Here is a 24,468-nt window from a genome sequence, read left to right on the forward strand (position 1 = left end):
TTTAAAAGTACCTGTCTGTGCTCTTAAGGGGACTGAAACACTTTTTGTTTTTCCCAGTACGGTGAAAGGATGAGAAAAGGAGTAAAGGTGACATTGTGAAAAATGAGGACATGGGAGAGAAATAAATTGAGTGTGTTTCTTGTGGACCCCTAATAAAAACCAGAAAAACGTACCAACCTTGGTTCCCTGTTAGGGTCAGAACCCTCCATACAGCTTGCACTGTCCCCCACAGGCCGTTTGTCTTAGAAACACTCAGTATTATGTGTCAAAGGTTTGCATATAATTGGGAGTGTATTTTGATAATAATGAGTCCCTTTTGAGATGTGCTGAATGAAAATACATGTATGTACATTGCATGTATTTAAGACACTGGACTTTCTCTAAAAAGAGTCAAATGTTATCTCAATTTCTATTTCTATCTGCAGGTAATTTACTTAGAATGATTAAAACGTTTTGAAAAGCATTAGAAAGCCTTAATTAAGAGCTGATTTGTTCTGAGAAATTCTGCAAACATATGATCAATTTCTAGGTTATTTCTCATACACTTAACTGTAACAAAAATAATTTACGTGACCTTTTGGCAATTTGAAATCAACAATAAATGTTGATTGTGTTACAGCATCTACAATCTTGACTTGAGAATATTTGCAGTTTTGTTTCTGGCAGAAAAGAGTCACCTTTTTGTGTAATCACAAGAAAGTATCATATGAGGTGAAGTGGGCCAAACCCCTGGTGAACCATGTGTCGTCTGTACACTGCTGAGACCTAAAGACACTCGGGTCATATAAACAGCTGAGTAAAGCTGTGGTGAACCTCACTGTGTGTGTGCAGCCTTCCTTCTAGTGTGGAGAGAAAGAAAAACACACAAACAACCTGCATGGCTGAGCTCCACTAATGGAATAAGTACAGCCTCCTGTGAGACCTCCCCTACTTGTAAGAGGTATACAGTATTTTTAAAAGTTTGAAAAGCAGTGATGGATCACTACATGCATGACACACTTTTACTAAAATTACACTTATTGGAATCTTTGTCCTCAATGTGTTTATTCTTGTTTGCAAGCTGAAGTTTGCTGATTTCTATACGACAAAATATCTGTATTAGTCGCTTTCTTCCGCATCAGAGCAAAGTTACTTTTGTAGTAATTTTTACTTTTTCTGTTTGTCTGAGGCTTAAAATGAATTGTGAATGTTACAGCATCTGCAAATGTGTAGGAAGGTAATGCAAACCACGTTTGGAAGTGTTGAGACATGGTAGTGGTTTTTGACTGCAACATCAGTATTTGAACATATTTATAATGAAGAGGCTAAAACATTATCTGGCACAATGACAAATTTTATCACAGAAAATGATAATTTATAAAATATGGTGTCACTTATGACTCACATTTTGCATCATAATAAGCAAAGTTCAGTCAGAGGTTCATAAGGGGGGAAATAGCTAACTCCTCCTGCAGACATGGTTTGACTATTAAGCAACAACAAACGAATATCCTTATACCATTTTTGTTGCAGAGTAATGGCTTTTTTCCATGTTCTTTTATTAATTTTCTACCTATCTTTATGAGGTGCGAAGCTCCATCACGCGGCTGCATCCAGACCGAATGCCTGAAATGACAAAACTGCATATGGCGGTGTCTGCTGACACATAATTAGCATTCAACAATGTTCCTGTCTGTGGTGGTGTAGCAGCCCAGCGAGGTCAGCATTTACAACAAAGAGCAGATGTCGCCGGTTTCCTATGACACGATTGGGTGTCAGCATTGAGCGGAGAGAGTTACCTCGGCAGCTTACAGTGAAACAGGAGGCGCCTGTTCAAATCCTCAGTTCCACTGAGTAAATTAAAGAAAGATAAGCTCAAGACTCAGGTGTAATTAAATTAAGAAGTACAGTACGTTAGCTAGATAAGGAGTACTGCAGTTACTTTATCTGAAGCTAACTTTAAATTAAACATAAAGCTGTAAATTTACTCCATGTAAAAAAATCACCAATAATTTGTATCATTTGAAAGTAAATCCTGAAGAAACTTCAGTGAACGTTTAATAAGTATTTCATATTCAAACCTGTTTTGTCTTCCAAAGGAAATAAGCAAAAAATAGTTTGAACAATTTCGTTCTATTTTTTCTGACAGAAACATGAGACTTAATTCCATTTTAAACCTTGTTGCTATAACGCATCATAGTACAAATAAAGTTTAAAAAAGCAAAATATGACACACTTTTGAACTGCTGTGTTTCTTATATTGCCTGTGTATACGTAAATATATATATCATTTAAAGTCTAGGATCATACAGCATTCAGCAAGCTTGAGTGATTCAATTTTCAACATTGCAGACTGAATGTCTGCGTAGCATAGAATGAGATTCAATAATATTATCATTTGTACATGCAAAAAGTCCAAATATATGTTCAGTGTTTGTGGCGTCTCTAAATGACAATACTCATTCTAACATTTTTTGACATGTCCAAAGAATCAGTGGCAGTCATAGTTAGGTAAAAACCAGCCCCTTGATCTACGCTTTGTTTTGTACAGAAGGTCTGGACCAACGCTTATTGAGAAACGATTGCTTCCAGGAAGTATGGACTCTGTAGAAGTTTAAAGTTTTACCCAATTGCTAATGTTTGGCTGTGACATATGTAATGCGGCAGTTACACATTATAAAGCTTAGCAGAAATTGCTTGCGCTGCAAACTACCATCCTCCAGAACCATCCTACAGTACAGAGCCAAACAACGCCTCTATTAATGTTAATTTAGTCCATGTTGAATGTTAATACAAATTATCATTCTTTACAACTCCTCCTTCTGTTTGCTAATTGTTTGGGTAGAAATTCAACCAGAGAAATCCAGCTCAATGGAAGGAGTCCTAGACGGACCACTAAAGAGAGATGAGAATCAGTGGAACTGCATAGGAAGGCAATGGCCCGGTTAGGTTAGTTGGAAATGAAATTATGTTGATATTGGAAAACAACGTATATTTGTATCCAACATCACTGAAACACATGCCAGGTATGCAGTAGTGGAAAGGTGGAATAATAAAATATGACATATTGTGTCCTTGATATCAGCAGAATATGCTTGACTTGATTACCTGTAATTTAAGAAAAGAAGCCTGAGTCTTTGATTAATGTTGTCACATTAAATAATGCCTTTTGCTTTCACTTCTCTTTCCATGCCATCTCACTAGTCTCACCTTTCTGTATGTACCCACAAAAGTACTCATGCATCAATTCTAAAATTATCTTAACTGGTCCCATTGTGAAAGACCTTCCTTTCAGTGTAGTCATGACAACAAATTCACCAGGCAGCAATTATAGAAAAGGCTGCGCCACTGGATGCCTGTCAGAAACTATTTCCTTCTGTACCATTTCCTTTTTTTCCTTTCGACTGTTACCTTAAATCCAACCGTCTCAGAGCATGAGTCTACCGTGGTTCCGATTCTGTAAGGTATTTCTGTTTAAGTAATAGGTGATGATCAAAACGGTTAGCTGGAAAGCCAGATGGCACATGTGCTGTGCTGTATTTCCAAACTGTCAGTTCCATAATAAAAATCTGTGACGAGGAAACAGATTTCACACAATCTGAGAATAAAATGTGCTGAGCTTCGGATTAAAAGTAGCTGCCACCCGTCCGACACGCCAATAAATGTCGCACAAAGATGGACTTGCATTGCAGATTCTCTGCAGTTTTAAAATGAAGGGATCTTTAGCATAACTGATATGCAACGTATAAAAATCCCACTGCAACTAGAACCATCTATATTTCATTCACTGTATATGAAACACCTGGTGTTTTTCTTGAATGATTCAGTAGGAGTGGGTGGGCAAGGAGACAGGAAAAGCTCCTGCCTGACCACTGAAAGCCAAACTGGATGCGCTCACACACGTAGAATATCTCCAGCAGCAAAAGAGTCGAAAATTCCTCTTAATGTTTCCCAGACTCAAATCTTTTCTGTCCAGCTGCTTTGCACTCTGCAGGCCACCTTGCTCCACGACACCCACTCACCCTGAGCGGTAAAATAAGGTGAGAAATACATAATGCAGAAAGAAGGCCAAGGAAAGGAGATGTTTGAAGTGCAGAGTATGGTGTATAATGTATTCATCCGTGATGCATGGGTACTGAGAAGCCCAAAGGCAACAGGCAGAAAAGAAACTTTAGAAGTGACCTATTTTTCTTTAACACCTCACTGAAATGTTAAGAAAAGAAAGAAAGAAGGAAACAAAGAACAAATGAAAGAAGGAAAGAAAGAGAGAAAGAAAATGTGACATTTACAATGGGAGCAGTTAAGGGGATGTAACCTTTAAAATGAACATTCATTCAGAGCTTAAATGTCCACAAAACCCAAATAAAACTCTCATTAGAAGTGAGTCCTTTGATGCAGAAGGAGAGCACATGATACTTACATGCACTCAGCTATGATTTCCATTCTGTGCATGCACTTACAGTGGAATATGAAAGCTGAGCAAAGAATGTAAAGAGATCATGAAGCATAATCAGCAAAGAGGGCAAACAACAGCAGACGGCTGAATGCTGCAAGTATGGCGAACTGGACCCTGACCTTAAAAATTTAAATATCTACCAAAGCTAACTGTGTATATAACGGGACCATGGTCATCTCCACTCTCTTAATTTTCCTTCATTCGTTCACTGAGTTACATGTAGACACAGGCACACCATGACAGAAAGCTGCAGTGATTACTCAAATCTCCTGATGGGAAAACTGCAGCATCCTCAACTCACTGACAGTTTCCATGGTTACGTGAGGCTTTTTCCATATTGGTATAACAGACTCATTCACAAAAAAAAACAAACCCCAAAAACACAAGACACGAGAAAACACGGGCCAGGAGACACATGTTCATCCACTGGGAGTTATCTACAAATTTCCATCAGTTCTCCTCAGCGACTGTCAGATGAGCAGCAACAAAGCAGTGAGTTCGGGTAACGTCAAGAATCCGGCTCTTATGATTTATGGAAGAAATCTGTGTAAGCAGTATTAGTCAGCTGTGAATTTGACAGGCTGCTTGCTGAGACATCTCTGAACACCACATCCAGTCCCACCTACATCCCACAGATTTGATTACAGAGAAACACCGGCGTATCAGTGTCCAATGCAGGAACTGAAATTCAAAAATTTCTACATAAGACTTTTGCTGAAATAGCCAGTTTATTAAGTCAGAAAAAAATTACTAACCATGTCATTTTGCATATATATATCTATATAGATATAGATATGTATATAAAGATAAAACAGTGCATGCATCTCTTAATGGAAACTTTGTGTCCTCCATATCTGAATGCCTCCAACAGTTACAATAAAAAAACACCCTTGCATCCAGTATAATTAAAAATGTTTTTTACAAAACCCAATTTTGTTGCTTTATATCATAATCCCTTCACACAAAAACTTCCCCTTTATGAATACAACCCCAAACCATTTCTGTGCAGGTGATTTTGAGCATCTCTGTGTTATATATGTTATTTATATGGTAACACTTGAGGAGTAAAAATGGAGAGTAGACATAATTTCCAGTGGACGCAAACAAACGGTCAAAGTTCATTTAAGAGAGATGCAAGCTTCAATTATAGCAGGGCTTCACTGTTATTGCACCACTGACAAAGGACAAAAATAATTTATCATTGAAAAAAATAACACAAAAAAACCCCACATAAATAAAAAATCCTTCTGGTACTCAAGTTTTCTCTAAGTATTTTGCTCTTAACAAATAAATAAGATGTGTGCGCGTTCATTAAAGCACAGACAACTTATTATGTATTTGATTATGATCATGATCTGTAGGTTGGAATAAATCATAGAACATAAAGCAATAAATGTTTTGTTTGAGTGTTAGTGAAGAAATGTTGGCTCACTGCATTCACTCAGAGCTGTCTTTGATAGCACTAACATTACAATGAGAAACATTCGCGCTGGCTCCAGACCAACGCTGATTTCCATTCTGCTGCCGTCCTCGTCCAACTGTCCCAGCTGCGTAAAGTGGAAATAACAGAGAAAATGATTTGCAATAGGAACAAAACCCTTAATAATAAAAGGAAGTGTCTTTGAGAGTTGCAGTGTCAGGGATGTTAAAGCTGGGATGTTCGCCAGTAAGAGAAACCACAGCCTGTAGGATAAGAGTAGTTATTGTTTAACTATGACAGATAAAGTCATAATAAAAAAAAAAAACAACAAAAAAAAAACAACATAATATCATCTCATAAATACAAGTGTTGACTTTAGTTTCCCAGACAAAGTCTGAAGCATAGAGCAACTCGTACTGACTAAAAGCCTAAACAGATGTCAGACTGGTGGATGACGCTCCACACTCTGCCTATATCCATCCAGCCTGCTGTAAACTGGCCGACAGTCAAGCATGCTGGCTCAGCCAATCACTGCCATACATGGACATACTGACCCTGCATTACAACATGAGGAGAAAGGCAACTTCTGTCCTTCCTGACCTCTGCTGTGGTCAAGCCTGTGTTTCTGAGGAGGAAATAATGGTCATTGCCACCTATTTCAACTGATTCTCGTTAATCTCATCATTTATCACCTTACTTTTCCTGGCTTAGCGACCAACGTACCTGATCAAGCCTTACTGCAGACTGAGTAAGCAGCACTTTATTGCTTGTCCAATGGGCAGTTACAGTGCTTCACTTTATGAAAGAAATCAATCAGGGAGCAGTTTTAATTTGCAGCTTTTATTCTTGCCACTACTAATTTGCTTTTTCTCCTGCTGCTGCAGCTGGTGCCTACAAGCTACTGTAATGCACTAAAGAAAAGCTGCAGGGTGTGAGCCCATTCTTTCCTCTGCTTTAAACGTCTGAATGAAGCCGTATGTTCACTGCGGTTGAGGCACCCTTTGTAACAACGGTGTTGTAAAGGGCTTATTTCTAAAAGACTAATTTGTTCCCAAAAAACTATTTGTAATAGAATTGTATGTCAGTGTATATGATGCCATCCAACATGTGTTAGTAAACATCTGGGAAAACTACACAGGATTAAAATCCCGACCTTTATGTCACGTACATAAACACAAGTAAAAGCTGGGACCCAAAACAGAAAAAACATGCATCATTTCAACAACAAAACAAATAAAATAAAATAAAGTAAATTAATTAATACTGTCATGCTCTTTGATGACTTTCAATAGATGGAAAAGTATTCAGGACTTAACAAAATTTTTATATTGCTAAAAGGTACTTCAGCAAAATGTGAGCTTTGGGGGATTTAAAGGGTTTAATTCTTCATGAAAGCCTTTTTTTCAAAATGATTCTTTTAGTTCAATTCCAGATTACAAATAAAACAATTTAAGAATTTCTTTAGAATTATTTTGTGTTCGCTAACATTTTGAGAGTCGTAATAATGATTTTTACAAGAAGGGCCTATTAGCTAGCAAACTGATAGTTTTCTAATTAGCTGACAGCTAGGTGTGTTTTACAGCTAGTAGCCATTTGGCACTTTAGTTTTCTGTCATCTCTGTTCCCAGACCTCAGCTGCTAAATGTTTTAACTTGTGCATTTTAAAATCAAATCACCCACTTTTATTTTGCAAACTTTCAAAAGTCTTTCATGTCCATTTTACCATTTTAAATATAATCATTAATATCCATTAATCACACTCTTCTTTGTGACAAAATGCATTTGGATGGGTCTACTGCTGCTTTTTGTACCACAGTAGGATTTCCAAATATCTCCTCAATCACTTTTAGGTATTACACATAGAAAGTGAAATATCCCACTGAGATTAGAAAGCAAATCCTCACAGATTTGGCAGCAGAGTTGTTGGCATTATTTAATGAAGCAGGGTTGCCATGGGAAAACGCTGGGGATTTCTGACAGATACTTATTTTAAACTAGGGAGAAGCTTGATTAACAGTCTCTAATAAGCAGTCCTCTTTTTTTTATCAAACAAGTGCTTGGCTTAAAACCCACAGAACTGACCTCATGAGGAACCGTGTTACATAACACCATTGTAAAAAGCAAAAACAAGAAAAAGAAAGTCAGATGTGCTGTTTTTATCACATCCTTGGTTTACAGAAAAACAAAACAGAATGGCGTCTGTTCTGGTCTGACTTGTAACACAAAGTAGCTTATTGTTTTTTTTTTTGGCAGTGCACAAAAGGCTTCTACAAACCAGATCATCTTTATTTCCATATCCAGTGTGCAAATTGCTGAGCAAAATGAGCAAAATTTAAAAATAGAGTGGATGGAGATGGGTGGGCTGACACATGTTCTAATGGTCTTAGCAAAACAAAAATAATTCAGGGCAATCAGAACCTGCCAGAACTCTTGACACTGATAAACCCTCAATCCACACTTCGAATAACTTCAAACTATTTCTGCCCCGCAGCAGCACTCATCTAGTTCTCAGGCTCTATCCACATTCACTTTGTATAATAATGTGTGGCTTTAAGCACACAGAGTCCAGTCTGCAATGGTTCTGCAACGTTTGCTGCAAAGTTTCCCATAACAGCAGCAGTGTCATTTTAAAGGCTATACAAAGTCTGAGCCTCCACATGTATCTCAGAGTTAATTGTGGGTCTTTCATTATATTGAAATAGAATTAATTGCTGTTACGAAGTGCTTGTTTCAATATTAACTCACAGGGGAACAACTGTAAGCCATAAAACCTCAGGCAGGTTTTAAACAGTAAAGACTAGTTGTGGACTACTGAGACTAAAAACAACGTGGCTCAATCAAAGTGTTGGAAACCTTTAATTCTGAATAAATAAATGTATAAATAAATTTATGATTGTACATTGGCATGTAAACTGCCTTGTAAAAGTATTCACACCCATTGAACTAATTTAGAATTTATGTTACAAGAATAAACTTCTTTTTTTTATGTGACATAGCAGAGCATGCTGGTGCACAGCTCTCAGTTATGAAGCATCAAGATTTAATTTAATTCAATTCTCTGCTGTTTATTATTATGCTAATGTACTGGCGAAAGGGAAATAAAATGCCAAAATACCCAAATTTGAAGCATCACCTGACAGAGTAAAGCTTGAATTTCAAATAAATAAAAATAAAAACAAAGGAATTTTATACACTGTTGAGAGTTTGTTTATATCCACAGATATCTCATTTATGACCAGTCCAGGAAATATATTTATTTTTCAAGTTTTGCCTTAGTTGCTCTGTTGGATTCAGGTCTGGGCTTTGACTGGACCGTTTTAATACGTCTATCTGTTCTGTTGTTGCTCCATCAATTTAATGTTTACGGCGAACAGGACTTTGTTTAGTTTGCTTCACCCACATCCCAATCACCTCTTACAGTTTCCCTATCCTTGTTAAGGAAGAACATTCCCACAGCACTAGACTGCCACCACCATGTTTTAACATAGGGAAAATGTGTTGAGAACCATGCGTTGTGTTGATTTCCACCAAATACTCCACCTTGCTTCAAGGCCTTCACTGAACAGCTCTATTTACACTGACATAAATTTACACACTGGTAGAATACAGGTGACAAACAAATGTATGCAACACTACAAAGATTTTTATTTGTAAAATATAGAATATAAAAAGGGAAAAAGTCTCATTTTCTTCCACCTTTCAACTATGCTTTGTGTTAGTCAGTGTGATGGCATGTGGAGCAGGTCAAGAACTATGGATGTTATTGCAGCATTTATAATTTTCAGAGGTGAACACGTAACAATATTCAAGGTGAACAAGAGAGTACCACAAGAAAATCCAATTCTGCAATCCACCTGCTTGCTCTGAAGCAATTATAACTAACTAATTAACCATAGGTGTTGGCATAGACTTTTGTAAATTAAGCAATTAACCAATATCATGTTGTCAGGTTAATAGATTTTTTTGATCATATGCTAGTTTCAGTGTAATGGGACAATAAGACTTCCCAATCACTTTCAGTCTGAAACACCAACTGTCTTAATGAAACAACAATGGAGTCAAGCCATTCATGCATTAAATATAATTCACACACATCAGTTCACAGAGCCTAAAACTATCAGCACTAGCTGCTGCCATTGAATGTCTTACTCATTGTAATATGTAGACTTTGAATCAAAAGAAACAGCAAGATGAGTTTTCTTTTTTTCTTTTTTTGCTATTTGCATTTTCAGTTTCAATAAAAGAGTCAAATCAGATAATCTTCTTAACACTCTCTTTATAAAATAAAAATAAAATTAAATTAAAAATGAGCCCTTTGTAAGGCTGTTTTCCTTGACAAAACATTTGATGAAACTCTGTCACCATTAAACTTCAGTCAAGTGCCAAAAGGGATGAACGTTTCTAGAGGAACTTGCAAACTTTCGTATTTTATTGCCATTAATGGTAATGTTATCAACACCTACTGTCGTGCTATCAATACTGCATCTGTTTATTAAAAAAATATTGCATAGTGGGGGTCTTATCAGCCCACTTCAGACAGATGTGTAGCCAGAATGTCTCTGTGACCCACATTTCACAGCCGATCGAGGAAAGGTGGCGTCCCTCTGACTGGTGTCTGGCAGAAACACGTAAGAGCAAGAGAAATTAGAGCAGCAAGCAAACTCATACTCTGGCAGCATGCTGAATAAAACCCAGACTCCTGGGATTTGATATTACTGAGATAGTGGCTGAAACCTACGGCTACTTCTGCTCCTACTCTCAGCTTCATTGGTTCCTTGTTTCAATTGTTTAAATTCAGGTGGCTGAAGGGATCTCTAGCGGATGCTTTCCATGTGACACACCTGCATGTCACTCATCATTGAGTTGAAGAGGCACAAGGACTCTTTGGAGCTTCAGGAAAAGAAGTAAAATACTTTTCCTTTGCTCTGATGTCACGTTGATAAACAGCCATGATGCACTGAGGTTCCTCTGGGAGTTATACTGCTCGGCTTTAATGCTACTCTTGAATGCAATTACAGAAAATGACAATTTTGTTATTCAGTCATCAAAGTATTAGATGATTATGTGAATTGTACATATTTTAAATGCACTTTTTCTCTCTCGTCACTGCAGCGTGACAGACAGTGCTGCTGTTGCTGCAGCACGTGTCTTTCTGTTTGCCTCCCTGAATGACAGCTAAACCTTAAGAGCTGCAGGACAAAATACACACTTGAATGGCAGCAAACAGACTTTCAGACAAGCAACTTTATCTTTCTGTTGTGTTTTAAAAAAACAACCAACTTATACTGACCCAGAAAAACATTTCTTTCTCACTTATCATGTGTTTTCCTAACACTTAACATGGCTGAAGCGTAAATTTAACATTAACCTAGTAGAATTTGGCTAGTTATTTTTACAGATTTTTTAAAATTGGTATCTAATTTAATTCTTACCTTACAGATCAATGGCTGCCTCTGTAGGTTCATAGCATCGTCTCAATTCCAGCTTTTTAGTACTGCAGCAAGATTTTTTATGTTTCAAGGCAACAGATGCTTAAGAGCCATCAAAGTGCAAATGAAACTGAACTAACATACGAATTGCAGCAGCCGTTATGCCACAAATAATCACCTGTATATTTAAGAGACAGAGTATCAATGGGCTAGACATCACTGAAATAAAACTAAGATAATAACCTTTCTCATTTTCTTGAGAAAACTCAAGTGTCTACCACCAATATTACTTTCATAAGTGTCTATCGAGCAGCAATGGAGTTTGAACACCCAGCCACAAAATATACTCAAACCAAAATCAACCTGGACTCTTTATGAATTGTTTATAGCTTCCTGCTTGGTTGTTGCTCTTTGAAAATAAAATATAAGCTCATCCCACTGATTCATGTCTCTCGTCCTCAGAAAATCTAAACCCAGAGTGAGGAATTGAAGGATGCTATATTTTCTCTTCACTTGTTAACTGTTAAAAATTTTTTTTGTGATGAAAAATTCACACTAATAATAAAAAAAACAAGACATTTCTGCGTCTTACTTTGGTTGCATTCACCAAACAGGCGCGGTGTGTTTCTAACTGAGCATCCATCTTCATTGTGGCGAACAGAATGCTGAGTGTTTCCACCTCCTGACCACTTTCCATCCGCTATACCCTGCGCTATCACACCAATCATTTGAGTGGCAGTCTATCTCACACTGGATCCCTCTTTCTCATTCTCCCTCTCCATCTACGTCTCTCCCTCCGCCTGACAGAGAACCTCAGCTGCACCTTCCACTGATTTAGAAACAAAACACACAAATGAACATGACAGTCTGCTAATAAGAAATTAGATGACTGCCTTACAGGTTGATATAGTCCACTGAAAAGGTTCCAGTCTGTCTTGAGCAATCACTTTATTTAAGCGTATATCTGGGTCCGTGTGTGTGTGTGTGTGTGTGGGCGTGTGTGTGTGTGTGTAAAAATGACAAGATAGAGATAGACAAGACGAGCAGATTAGGTGCCTGCGTGCGCATGTGTGTGTGTGCACATTTATCACAGCGTATTTATTTATGGAAGTCACTTGGGAGCGGAGTGCCATTACTGTGCAAAGGAAGGGAATACGCTGGGGTTGTGCTGGATGTCACACTGAGGTGGTTTCATCACTCCATGCATGCTGTACCTCATTAGCTTGAGCAACACCCTGGATAACATTAACAGCTGCTTCTCCTCTGCATTGTCCATCTAAATGTCAGTGTGCAAATAGCAGACCGTCTTTGCTGAAACAGCCATGCCACTGATTTCGGTGAAAACGTCCACGGCTTCTCCTATTTCTCACACAAAGATGTCCGTGTCTATCGACCGTCCGAGTTTAAATGAAGTATTATTTTCCAAAACAAACTGAAGACCGTGGGAGGATGCATCGATCCAGGGATCGAAGTGACCTCCTCCTGATAGTTTTCGTCTTTTTCTTCACGAGGCAGTTGCTACTTTGAAGTCCACCAAGGTAAGCAGTGAGGTGAGTAAATCAGATAAGCCAAGTGAAGGCTACACTGAAGTCATTATTAGAGGTGGGACCGCTGGGAGAACCTCTCACCTCGCTCCCGCTCCATTCGACCAGACTAAAGAGCTGAATTATCCCCACAAATCTCACAGACCCAGACTTTGCTTCAAAATCACTGAAAACACTCTGTGCAGAGTGATGAACTCCCACACTAGAGAGGATCTAAGAAGCATGATCATTCCAGACTGATCACTCAGATTGTTTTGAGGCTGATGCATTAGTGAATCCTCAGAGTATAAGTTGGAAAATGAATGTTTGCGCTTCATTCTCCTTCTGTTTGCTGGAGACAAGAATCCACCGAGTGACTCTGGAAAGCAATTAGTGCGATAGCACAATGAAAACGAAGCTCTGCTTGCTGTGCTTTTTGCGTGTGTCACTGGCACCTGTCTAAAATGACGTAAGGTGATCAGATCTACACTCTGTAACCCAACACTTCCCTTAATTTTGCCTGTAGAGCGAGGCAGAGGTGACGGCCTTCACTGAGAAACCAAGAGGTGTGCTTTTGCTAATTGAACCTTTTGTTTCGATCTGTACGATGTTTGTTTCTGTACCATTTTCAAGTAATTACTGTTCAACAAATGACACATTTTCATTCAAAGAAATGTCCTGCTGTTTTAATCTCTGCAAACAGTTCTTGTAAATATCTGCTGATGGAAAAAAACTGAAGAGTCCACTGCACTGAACCCCATTGAAAGACTCCTGGTTGTTCCACTAATTGTTGATTTCTGAACTCTTCTTCAGTTAAAACAATAATATTGTTGTTTCTAAATGAATATGAACTTTTTTTCTTTGCATCTTTTTCATTATTCTGACCATTTCTCATTTTCTGCAAATAAATACAAAATTCTTGCTTGGAATTTCAGAGACATGCTGTCAGTAGTTCATAAAATAAAATAACAATATTTATTTTACTCAAACATTTGCCTACAACGAGTAAAACCAGAGAAATTGATCATTTTAAGTGGTATCTTAACTTTTTCCAGAGCTGTACATTAGAGTTCATAACTAAATCTTTTCTGAACTACTCAATGAAATAAACTTTATCAGAAGGGGTTTTCTAACTCTCCTTTGAGTTAAAAATTGCTCTTAAAAATGAAAATGAAAATTTCTATATTTTCTCCGGATTAATATTTATCAAAACAAAAAAACCAACATGAAAGTTTACCCTTCATCTACAAGTTATAGAGGAAAGAAAAAATCAAAACTAAAATGAACATATAAGCAAGAACCAGTTCTTCTATGAACCAGTTCTCTACTGTTCATTCAACTTCATCAAAAAGTCTGGCTCCAGCATTTGATGGAGTTTATGCAGATGCTGGTTATTAAAAGTGACTTTGGTCACAATATTAGTGTGTTTTAAATGAGCAAAATTACACAACAGCTGTTTGGATGGTCAGTAGGAGCGTCTCATTATTTTTATAAAAGCTCTAAACTCAGAGGTATTTTTGACTAAGACACAAAATCCAGTCCACCAGATAAGGTGGGCAGGACAGCAGAGAGTGTTTGAAAGTAAAGGGTTAAGGGTAAGTGGTGTGCCTCACTGCACAAATATTCATACAACTCTGACATGAGCACGTTAGACGTAGTTCTTTTTAACAAGGAACATCCTGTAATGAGTGAAGTGCATGGTGATAAGCTAATGGAGAGGGAAGAAGCTCATTTGAATGTGCTTGCTGAACCTTATCTTCATCTGGATATCATATGACCTGCCCCTTCTTCAATACGATGAGGTGTTGAGACGGCCATTTCTGCTCTCTGCTCATTGGTGAACCATTACAGTAGCGTGGCAACTGCTGTCTTTTTCTGTTTATTCTTAAATCTCCATGTGAGCAAACTGTGGATGGATGCTGGAACGCGGCTTTCTGTTTAGAGATTGGAAGAAAATTTTGACTCCACCACCTCCAGACACAATTTCCCTCTCAACCATATCTAATAAAAAGAGGATTGCATGCATGAGAAGCAATGGCTTGCTTGAGAGTAGACAGAAGGATAATGTTAAGAAAAATCAGTGAAGCGGAACAAAGAGTCCAGGCTCTGAACTTCCTCAGTTATATTATCATCACATCACTTTTTTTCTGCAATGACAGAATAAAAAGGCTGATTCTTCAGGAATGACTAAATGAACAAAGTATACAAACCTGCAGCTTATCTGCTGCAGGTTCGATGATCAGTAATGATCTCACATCCATCCATTGTCTAAACCTGCTTATCCTCATGGATGCATGGTGAGAAAATCAAAACATCCCAGACTGGGATTCAAACCTGACACCTTCTTGCTACAAGGGAACAGTGCTATCAACTGCACCACCACATAGCCTTCCTACACAGAATAAAAATCTAATCAGAATAAACCTTTGTTCATATATTTTACTATACAGAAATCCTTGAATTTTAGTTGATTTTTCTTATTTGATTCTTGGAAACTCCAACTATCTGGTTCAACTAGAAAGTAACGTGACATTGAGAGGAAAAGGTAAAGCTTACTAAGCATAGAAATAAAAATCCAAGAAGCTATTGAAAAAATAAACCGCCGTTTTAAAGTAAGTAAACTTCAGAACTAATTATCCAAGCTTTCTTGGGTTTGGTGTCATTGAGTTGTGTTTTTTTTTTTCCATGAGTGTTTGCTTAGGTTTGCAGGAGGTAACTTTTTCCTCCAGTCTGGTGCTGCCAGAGCTTGACAAGGAGAATATAGCCCTGGCAGCACTTGTGTCATGAAGACACGACTGTGAGGGCTTGGAGATGGACTGCATCCAGCAAGTATACTCCCTGTCAACAACATTCCAATCCATCATTCAGTCGTGCGGCTGGAAGCTGACCTTTTCAATCACCGCCTGCTTGGCGAGCAACGAAAAGCTTCACAGTCTGAAAAGAGACTCAAGAGGAAGCATGCGGTGGTTTTTGGTTTCTGATGTCGACCTCTCTGGAAAGTTGTGCTTTCCTCTGGTGGTGACCACGAAGCCCCGAGCCACTCTACAACTTCTTGAGTGGATGTTCTTTCGCTGACAAGTTCGTCTGAATAATGAATGAAGCGACGCAGCAAAGTAGTTGTGTCTCTGTCCTCTTACTAGTGACCTCTCACCTTCTTAATGTCAGTGTCATCCAAGAGCTCCGCATTCCTCGCTGCGTCGGTGAGCGACAGAGAAGGACAGATAAATGTTGCTGAAAAGTGAGGCATGGCTTTTATAAGTCCGTCAAAAGGAGATACTGTCGTGGGGATGTGCACTCAGTGTGTCGCCTCAGCTGGCTTGTGTGATAAGCTAATGTAGCGTGCTAGATCACCTCTCTCTGTGGAAACTGGCAGTGAAAAGTCTCTGAAGGCATCAGTCACCTATATGAGCCAATCTGGAACAAACAAAGTCATCCCGTCTTTAAAACTCTGTTATAAATACTCTTTTTCATACTGTAAGCAGGTGAGAACCCCAGGAAAGTAAAACAAAATAATCTTTCAAGACTTTGTTTCTGCATGTTGTACTTTTCTGGATTTTATGTTCAATATGCTGTGATTTTCACTGTTTGACCAAACAGTATAAAGTTCATCCAGAACTTTCCATTTGCGGTTCACTGCTTGCACTTTCCTTCTCCTTCTTGCAGTCCAAACTTTGGTTAGTTTGATTAGTTAGTGTAAAATGTGTGTAGGTGTTAATTTGAGTCTGTGTCTGTACTAAAATTAACTCAAAGTTCAGACCCCCTTATATTAAATATGAGCTGATAAATCTCATCACATCTCTCTGTAGGATAAAGCAACGGATTATAATTATTATTGCTTTCAGCCTCATGGCCGATGTTGCACTAGTTACAGCATTAAGAGTAAATCTCTTTACTATTCCGAGATTCACAGTTTATAAAGTATAAGCTAAAATCTAAAGAGTAAAATGTAAAGACTGCATGGCATGGAGGCCCATTTTGCTGTTCAAAATGGGAAAGACAGGAGAATTTGCCTTTCAAGTAACAGATGTCTGTTGATCCTGAATGAGGAAGTGGCTACAAGAAGAGTTGGCCATGTTTAGAGTCAAAGCAGTTGTTAGCAAAACGTTAAACAAGTGAAGTTGTTGCAAAAAAGGCTGGACAAAAAGTTTAAACTTAGCAAAGATTTAAGGCTCATCAACATCCATTTGATTCCATTTACATGTCAAATGATGACAGAGTAGTGACGATAGAAAAGAAACATCTATTATTCATTAAGTACCTGGAGATAAACAACTTGAACTTTAACTGGAGGTGTGTGATGAGGTCAGGTGAGATCAAGAGCAACACACACTTCAGGTGGGTTTTATTAGAAACTGTCATGAATTGTTGTGGTAAGAGGTGGCGAGGCAGCAGGCGGGAGACCCAGGATGTGAAGAAATAATGTATTTAATGAAGAATGTCCAAAATAACATAGTCAGCAAATCCAAAACACCGGGCGGCACGGCCGAGCAGAAGCCTGGGCTCGACGCCGGCAGCAACCGGCTACAAGAAGGACAAGACGAGAGACTGCGCACATAGACGACGGGGAAAAGGACGACAAGTGAGACGACTAACGACAGATTAGACAAGGACCCGACGAGGAACAAAAGACACAGGTGGGGTTAAATACACAGAGGGTAATCACGGAAAAGAGACACACCTGGGAAACAATCAAGTGGACACAGGACAACAAGGAGACTCAGAAACACAGAAACTCAAAATAAACACATAGAAAAACACAGATCCTGACAGAAACAAAGGATGAATATGTGAAAACCCCTCATGCCTGGTAAAAAAGTATAATGGAGGACCTATGATGCTGTGGGTGTCTGTCTCAGCCAATCGTCTTGTCAACCTGGTTAGAGTTTTCAGTGAAGGTGACAAAAGTAGTTTTAAATAAAAATCTGGTGGCCTCTACCTCCAAACCAAACGTTGTGTTGCCGTCGAGTCTTTCAGCCAGTTGAACACTGAATAAATCAATTCAACATTTTTGCCAAACCTGAAATTATCTTTCTTTCATGGCCGTCTCTGTCCCTAGACCTAAATCCTACAGAAAACCTGCGAAATAAACTGAAGAGAAGCAAATAAAGAAGAAAGAGGTCAAAGATCATCCCTCTCTATGCTCCAGTCTCTTACAGAAGAAAACTAACCAACACTGACAGCAGGGTTTTCAATAAACCTGTGATTTTGTTACAAAAAGTATTTCTAATTTAGAATTTTTAACCCCTGATACAACAACATGTGCAACATAAACAATTACTGCCGAAAGATTTAGAGCTAAACTGTTAAATGTTTAAAGTTTTGAGAAAAAAGTAGTGCTTTTTCACTCACGCTCAACAGACAGCAGCTTTCTGTTCATCTGACGAAAACACATTTTATTCCCTCTCTCCTTTCTAAAGTCTCTTCAGAGAAACATTTATCTTTTTAGCTACTTAAGGCTCTGCCATGTTCAATGACTTCTGTTTTTAGCACAAAGCTTGTATTATGCTCCGGAGTTGTTAGATCTAAGAGCCGAGGATGTTGCTGCTGTCGCTGATGCTGATGTGTTCGAGTGAAGACGGCAAATCACTTATACACTTTTGAATTCATATAGTTAGATGGTCCAATAATTTAGGATACTAAAAAAAAATAATAATTCTAAACTAAATACATAAAAGGATGAAAGAGAGTGTGCAATATCTTATTGCATTCAGAGCACCTGCAGTTCTGCTATGTCCAATATTATATCTCCAGATAAAGCAACCTTTACTTTCCCACAGTTCTCTACATGTTCATTTGAAAGTACGTGAACATATTTCTTTCCCCTTGGTGTCGTTTTCATTGTTTAGTTCGGGCATCTGTCTGATGTGAGCTATGAATATACGAGCCAACCCAATGGCACATGTAGGTAAATGAAATAACGTACAGCCTGGGTGTGGGTTGGATTGTTTGTGCAGAGGTGTAATCATTCAAACATGAAACAGGCCTACAGATTGAACGCAGATGCTTGGAGGCAAATTGTCCACATTGGTAACGCAACACTTCCATCAACAAAGAAAGTAATTTATACGCCACAGGGGTACGAAGCTGGGCTCTACTTACTGACCATCATGACATCTATTCTCAACTTTGTCAGATGTTTCCTGAACAAATTTCAGCTAAAATTGCTTTTAGCAGCTGTAGCTGCAGCATAAGTACCTTGCAAAAGTTTCCATACTGCTTCACCTTTTCACAGTTTTTAAAGAGCCTAAATACACCAGCTACAATTAAATTATTGTACGTCAAAGCATATGATCCGTTAGCCCTAATGTAATTGTAATTGAGAATCTGAGACAAAATTTGAAAGTTGATCTCTGCAAATACTCTCCATTCAGTCACATTGTGGCTGTAAAATAATGTGACATAATGTGGGGAAAGTTCTAAAAGTATAAATCCTTTTGCCAGACACTTTAAGACCTTGAAGTTCTCAGAAAGTTACGCAGACACTCAACGCAAAGAATTTAATCTTCCTTTTTGCTGCTCACAGATGGACAGATCTTCTCCTCAGATTAGCTGCCACTCGGCTCTGATGGGATGCTGCTTCTCTTTTTTCGTTTCCAAAAGTTGATCAAAGCGGTGTGTTAAATCGACAATGCTAATTCCCCGCCCCCCCCGTTCAGAGGGCTTCATTAGAAATGTGTAATTGCTGCAGTTTTATAGTAGAGAGCTGAAAAAGCTGGGAAAAACAAACTTACAAGGATTTCATCAGAGCCTTAAGATGTCATCAAGATAAATACAGCTAATTTATTCTTGGATCACTTCGACATGTATTTAGATTTTTCACAATAATTAGTATGTGAATACTGGGAAGAGGCGACCCAGCAGAAGAAATGTGAAACACGTGGAGATGGTGATGAGGAAAAACAACGACAGAGACTCCTTAATCTCTCTGTCAACGAGCCCGGCTCTCCTTGTGACTCGACGCCGGCCCACATGGCGATATATGGCTCTGTAATCAGTCTGGCAGCTGGGAAACTGCGTGCCCTAAATTTATGGCTATTCAAAGCTTACCTAAGCGCGGCGAAGAAGATGCCGTTACCCGGCAACAAATTGTGAAAACAACGTAATATGCCCTCTGTAATTCCGAGCATGATTGTTAGAGCGAACAGAGGGAGCGAGAGGAAGGTGAAGAGAAACAGAGGAAATGATGAGCTCTGGTTCTCGGAGTCGACGCAGAGTGACTAACTACTGTTTCACCTTCGACCTCTCCGCCGTTTACGTCACTCACTGACAAGTTTGTACAACTTCAGCGTCTTCTGAAAGTCTCTCTTGAAAGTCGGATAACTCTGCATCCAACATGTCCCCAAACAGATTTTCTTCATTTTCACTAGCGAGTCATTCATCGGGCCAGATAGCTCGAACGCTAAAGGGTTAAGAGAAATCACTGGACTGTTGCATCCCGACATCGCTCTGAGCCAGAGCCTGGGCACACACAGTCATCCCAGACTCTACAAACAACAAGGCAAAGTGCTTAAAGTGAAGTCAATCGGAAATATTTGATGTGTGGTAAGAAGTGCAGTTAAGTGCCCTCTGGTTATGGCTGCCTCATCCCTGTGTCTCACTGGGATGAGGAGTTTCTATGCAATTAGCTCACGCAGCCTCGGCCAGAGAAGCAGAGTTTGTACATGCCAGCAGAGCTGCTCTGTTCACTAACAGGACTGCAGTGCTTAAAATCAAATTCCTGATTAATATTCAATGTAAACAGGTATTGTGAGCATTTGGGTGGACTTTACATTACATGAAAAACAGAATAAAAATGTGTTTTTGAAACAATCTAATACAAATGAGATTAAATGTCTGACTTTTTCCAGAGTAAAATTTTTAGCTCGTTTTAAAGTTTAAATCTGGAGCTTGCAGAAAGCCACTACGAAGGAAACTCTGGGTTTTTAGATCTGCTTCATTGATTAACACCGCTGATTCCTGCTTTTTCAAAAGTGAAAGCGTAAAAATACTAAACTTATCAATTTTGATAAACAGGCTGGCTTTAATTTCTCCTCTTGTAGAAGTTGGTGTGACTCTCGCAGACTTTCAGCCTTGGGCTGAGTGCTGCAGCCCAAAGCTGCACAAGGAAATCAGGGTTTGCAGATGTTTCATTACGTGTTATTGTGGCACAATCAAAAGTTTAGCATTACTGAAATATAAATGAGACACAATCTGTGTTTGGGAGGAAACAATTTCATGGAGAAAATTTTTCAATAAAGTGTGAGGAGCAAACTCTGTCTTAATGTGACATTTTTACTGTCCATCACTAAGGAATAAAATATTGGCAGAAAAAAAACAGCAGGCTTCTTTTTTTTTAAAGCTTGTAAAAAAAGTTTATAAAACTGATTTAAAATCCTAGACCAGATATTTGCCATGTAGCATCCTGAAAAGACCTTTATAAGCAAACAAATTCAGGTGATGAATGAATAAACTGAAAAAGCATTTTGGATGATTAATTCTTGCATCATCAGGTGAAGACACCATCTTCCCTAAACTCCAGAAAACATTTTTTTTTACAGTGACCAAAGAATACAATCAATCAAAACATTTACTCTTCACTTGTTTTTATACATTTCAGACCATTCTTGAACTCCAGCATATTATCAAAAGCAAAAGCAAATCTGCATAAAAACATCATGGGATATTTCCAGCACAGTTCAAGTGTGTAATATAGTTAAACCTAATGGCACAGCCATGTTAGAGAGCAGAAATGAGCCCATGGTAAAATGGAGACTAATGAATGCGGTAAACTAAGAGGCACTTAACCAGGCTGAAATTTAGCTTGCAGGCGAGAATAAATTCTTCCAAAAATTCAGCATAAATGTAAAATTAAGTGGAATCTAAATCTATTCAAAACAGGAAAGGAAAGAGCAAAGGTTTCTACAGCTTCTAAAAGAATAAAGCACATTGACTGTTAAAGAACAATCTAGAAGATGTGTGCTACATTCAGTAGCACTGAGCAACATGTACACATATTTGGGGTAGCTATGTTTAAGAAAACCAGCTGATTTTAACTGGCTAATTAATCATGCTATCTGTTCAGGCATCTTGCAGCTGAAACAGTGTAAGCGTGTTGATGCCCCTTTAGCTTCCACTCCATGATTATCAATGTTTTTCACAACCAGAAATGTTCCCAAACAGGAAAATTTATTTTCCAGTAACCAAGGAAACGAAGATAGGGGCCTTCCTTCAGCCACTGGCTCAGCAGTGCACAGCAACAGGTTGGGGAGGGGGAGCACTGTGTTTCATAAATCTCCATTTAGCTGGAGAAACCTTAGGACACATTTCCTGGCATCTCAATGAATGAGACTGAATCCTGTTTTAGACGTTTGTGTTGTTCATCATGAGAATAAATCCAAGTTAGTGAAAGTGATAACTTACCATAAAGGCAGAGAGATGATCTGAATCTCATTTATTGTGGCGTTATCCATGTGGACCTGGTCATAGTGGGCTATTTGAGTTTCTGCCTGCTTGGTAAGCTAATGTTCCTGCTCCTCTGCTGCCAAAGATCAGGCCCTGCAGTGTTTATTATAATGCTGCATGACTTTAAGCAACGTGGACGAATATTGAAGAAAAAAAATGATTGCCAGTCTCTGCAACACAAGGTCAGAGAAGGATCAGAGTCTTTAAATAGACGAGTAACATTAATTATGTAGCAACTCCTGTTCAAAGGGGTGTTTGAAACTTCTTCGAGTAACGATTTGACCATCACAGCTCAAAATACATGTCTTGCCTTTCCACACAGGAGGCCTTTTTTATGCGTCTCTCAGACTGACCCCGTCCTCCACGGGATCTATGCAAAGGGAATCTAAAAAATCAATTAAATCTGGACAGAATTTATACACTTTTTAAAGTTTTGAATTTCTGTTTTATCAGTACTTGATCCAGATGTACACTTCAACGATGCAGATTTTTCCTTTAACGATCTCTAACAAACCTGTGATGCCTTCGCAGAACAGCTGGGATTAAATTACACACCGCTGATTTCTCAATGCAGTTTGTTTGACTCCTTAATTCAGGCATCATTAATCCCCACACAAGCATGCTGCTAATGAACAGGTAGCAATCCACATGTAGTGAACAACGACCAGGTTGAATCTTTAACTGCCTTCTTCATTAAAACGTGTTGTTAACACGGCAGCCCTCATTGATCCAACAACGTGACGTTCTTTTCTTCCTGGACTGTGAGTTACGAGCCTCTTAATGAGTTGGATGATTGAATACTGAGCTGGAAATGAGACAGAGGTGGCAAATGAAGCCAAGAGGGCTGAGTGTGAGGAAAAGGGAGTGGGTGGGCGGGTGTGATGCGAAGGGCTAAAAATACATATTTTGCACAGGAAGGTTCTCCAACATTAAGTGACAATACTCCTTCCTGTTCTGTTTGTTGTTGCCCGGAAAACAAATATTAATTAATTATCTCCTGTTATCTACACGCTAACAGCAGTGGAGTGCTTATTGTGCGACTGAAACCAATAAAGGGAAACAAAGACTGGTGTCATGTGTTTCAAATAACAAAAACCCACCAAGAACAAAAAATAAAAAATAAAAAAAAATCATTAGTACTCCAGGAAGACATCAACATGGAGCAGCTCTTTGAAGATTGCATACAGTTAATTTTATGTCATCGATTAGAGAGAACAAAAGGAACCTCTGGAGTGCTGCTGTTCAATATCAGCCGGTGAGTAGAATATATATGCCTTTATTCTGCAGACAGCTTTAATATTCGCTTTTGTCTTCTCCCTAAATTACATCTACTGATAGGAAAAGGTTTAACACAGCAGCTTGGTTTAAAGAGAAGCCCAGAATCTCTGCTGCTTGTCATCTAAATTAAAAAACATTCAGTCAAGACCTAAAAATGGAGAAGTCATTCATTCAGTCTTACTGTGTCTTGCAAAAGTATTCATGTCTCCTGAGCCTTTATAAATTTGAGATTTTATGCGTTTTACCAACACAAGAAAGAGCAAAATTATGTATCTTGTAAAAGAAGCATGACATTGTTTTAATTTTTTATTTTTTTTTTTGCCAAATAAAATCCTTGGAAATGTGGGGTACATTTGTAGTTACGCCCTCTACTCTGACACCCACAAATAAAAACCCAGGGGAGGAGTTCAAAACTGATAACGTAGATTCACAGTAGGATTTAGGACAGGGGTGGGCAATCCTGGTCCTCGAGGGCCGGTGTCCTGCAACTCTTAGATGTTTCCCTGGTCCTGGATTCAATAAACACACTTGAATCCAACAGCTGAATCGCCTCCTAAATGCAGTCAAGTTCTCCAGAGTCCGACTAATGACCTCATTATTTGATTCAGGTGTGTTGAAGTAGAGATACATCTAAAGGTTGCAGGAGACCGGCCCTCGAGGCCTGGAGTTGCCCACCCCTGATTTAGGATGTTGGATTTAACTGGAACGTTTTAACACATGAACATGATCCAAGGCATCCCACTGGTGCAACTGACTCTTTATTCTACCCTCATATCTGGCTGCAGAAACAAAACTCTAGACTGGAATATATATATATATATATATATATATATATATATATATATATATATATATATATCTATATATATATATATATATATATATATATATATATATATATATATTATAAAGAAAAAGTTTTGTCCCTTCATCTGTCATCGC

At 38.5% G+C, this 24,468-nt stretch overlaps 1 protein-coding gene across 1 annotated transcript in view; it reads right to left on the reverse strand.

The window, feature by feature from the left end:
• LOC122834638 (potassium voltage-gated channel subfamily B member 1-like) overlaps positions 1-24,468 on the reverse strand; it is a 42,042-nt gene that overhangs the window by 14,998 nt on the left and 2,576 nt on the right. The window lies entirely within an intron of this gene.

Source organism: Gambusia affinis, linkage group LG07 (genome assembly GCF_019740435.1).
Source record: "Gambusia affinis linkage group LG07, SWU_Gaff_1.0, whole genome shotgun sequence".
NCBI lineage: Eukaryota > Metazoa > Chordata > Actinopteri > Cyprinodontiformes > Poeciliidae > Gambusia > Gambusia affinis.